This window comes from Taurulus bubalis (genome assembly GCF_910589615.1).
Source record: "Taurulus bubalis genome assembly, chromosome: 21".
NCBI lineage: Eukaryota > Metazoa > Chordata > Actinopteri > Perciformes > Cottidae > Taurulus > Taurulus bubalis.
This window is the reverse complement of record NC_136609.1, coordinates 6,474,650-6,477,525: the sequence shown is the minus strand read 5'-3', so window position 1 is coordinate 6,477,525 and position 2,876 is coordinate 6,474,650.

Genomic DNA, 2,876 nt, shown 5'->3' with positions numbered 1-2,876 from the left:
AGGCGGTCCTGGCTGGAAAAGGCAGAGCACCGAAAAGGTTCTCAGGAGTGAAGACCCAGCAATTTAATCCCGTCCCCCTCTAAATTTAGCTCCCTCTGCCCCCTGCCTGCTTCAGCTCCACTGGAATCCGACTGGGCCAAATCGCAGCGCGGGCCTCGAGCAGCCAGTTGCTTCTTTCAGTCTGTGACAGCAGCTGCTCGGGCCGGGGATATGCCATCATGATTCAGCCCCACAGTGTCATGTGGCCGACGAGTGGCGGAGACAATGCTGTCAAAGCCCTGGAATAGATCGTCCTCAAGCTCTACCTATGACAGGGAGAGATATTTAGAGCTATCGCAGTCATGTTCAAAACGATGTGTACATAGATCCTTTTCATTTATTTCTGGTTTCCATTCATTCATTTTCTTCAAGTCTATTACAGGCAAATCAATGGTACTGATTTTCTTCATACTTCATATATTGAGAATAAGCAACAATCAGGACCGTTAGTCATTATGCTGTATGAAATTCTAGACAATTGAATTATTATCACTTTTATCACCACAGATTGGGCTGCAAACAACAACTACTTTTTTATTATCATGTTACTTTCTGATTATTTTGTCAGATCCCAAGGTACAATCTTCATATTACTTCACGGTTTGTTCAACCAACAGTCCAAACACCCAAAATGGTCCATTTACATATGATAAGGAAAAGCCGCAAATATCACAATTGAATCAGCAAATTGGAGATTTTTCATGGGAGATTGTTCAGTAACTAAAATCCAGACTCTTTAATCTTGATTCTAGGTTTTATTTCTATTTTTAAGATTTACTGTTATTTTAAACTTTTTTCCTCAGCTGAATCTTTTGCTACAATTCCTCAAAGCAACCAACAAAATCATTTTTATATCTAAAAAAATAATCCTAATAAAGGATTATCTTATCTTATCTCTCTCTTATCACAGCGTGGCATTATTTAACTGAGATTGAAGAGCACAAAAACATTGAGCTAAAAGAGGACCAGAAAGGTTTGGGTGCAGCAGCTGTGTGGAGAAACAGGTGAAGCTGCACTTACAAGCTGTTCTGTCCACCAATCAACAGGCGTCTCCCTTTTCCCGTGGGCTGTATTAATGTCCAGCTGCTTGGTTGTGTGACCGTGTGTGAATGGGTTGCTCTGCAGTTAAACCCGTTAAAAAACTCCTCAATCAGTTGATTCCACTGCTGAAAATGTTTACTCACTGTGTTTTTTTTCTTCTTAAAGATAAATGGTGTCAATTTGCTCAGTCACACATTTTAGTACAAAATGTAAAAAATAAAAGAAAGAAAAAGCCATACACTGATGTGTCTGGAATGGATCAATAAGATCTTGTATTGTTAAGTCTTATTTGTGTGGCCTGATACAGTGTGAGGAGTGTGTAGAGTTAGGTAACATTTCTCCCGTGGGCAGCACTAAAGATAGATCAGACTACTTGTCGAGGAGTGTCTAACATGTAATTTAAGCAGAAGGGGAGAGCAGATTTCTGCGTAAGAAAACTCTGACACTTCCCCAAAGCCACAGTAGATTAAAGTGACTGCACACTTAACTTAAAGACATGACTGTGCTTATGCTGGTGTTAATATTAACAGATATTCCCAAACTAAAAATGAATAAATTGTCATTTCATAGTTAAAAAGGCCTCAAAACGCCACCTACAGTGTTAAATCAGCCCTAATCATCAAGGTCAAATCTGAGATAAGCCTGTTCTCTTTTATCTGTGGACTGGAAATTAAGCTGTCATTGACTGAATATTTGTTGAGAGCAATGTGCTTCTCCATGCTGTGAAACAATGTGTGTGGAGACGAAGCATTCATTTTTTTAGTGGCTGGCTAGTTTGCAAGCTAACGTTAGCTCGCTTATTCCGCCGTGTTTTCATGCTCACGTCACTTTTACCAAAAAAGTGGAGTGAGGCGGTGGGACCGCACATTCATTAACGTCAGCGTCCCATGCCGCATTGCTTTTTTTTCAAGCAAATACAGCTCTCACGTGTCATAATGATGCAGTGGGTGGACTGAAGTTGCATTTTAATAAAGCAGATTTCTAAATATATATATACATTTTTGTGGAAAGTTTAGGGAGTGTATGAAAATGATTGGGACGGGGAGAAGGGTAGAAAATATTGCGACAGGGTTCACCCTGTCGCAATATTTTCTATTGACAACTACAACAACCCTCCCAACAATGCCCTAAAATACTCACACAACTACTTTAACCAGTCAAAATGCAAGGAATAAACATCCAATATCTTAATAGAACATATTTATTTTTTCCACCATTAAAAGTGAAACTTGTGGTTTCCGAATGTATAGCAAACAAATGATACCTTCTGTTGACCCAATATTCCAGCCATTCTGAACTAAGATGTATAAAATGCCCAAAAACTGAAAACGCAGAACTAATCAGAAAAACAATTGATAACATGTACTGCTGAATTTGCCCCATAATCTAGTCTAGCTTCATATAAAGCCAATAAAGCTAATATAATCTGCATGCAGTCCCTTACCATGAATGTGATGCTATTGCACACATATATTAGTTTAGATCAGATTTATTACAAATGTTTGACATCAAATGTTATCCATGTAACGGTACAATATGGATAGATACAGTCAGTACAGCTGGTTAATGTAGCGACAAAGCAGCCGCTCAACAATGGAAGTACAAGTCTAGTGTCTCGCACTGTAGCACCGACTTTAGTGACATCAGCACGTGTTACCCAGTAGAGGGCATCAGTTTACTGTCCAACAAACGGAGACAGTTAGTGGTAAGAAAGAAATGCAATCATGTAAAACACAAAACATCACATTTTCATTCAGAAAATAACAAATAAAAAAAACACATTCAAGCACACATAG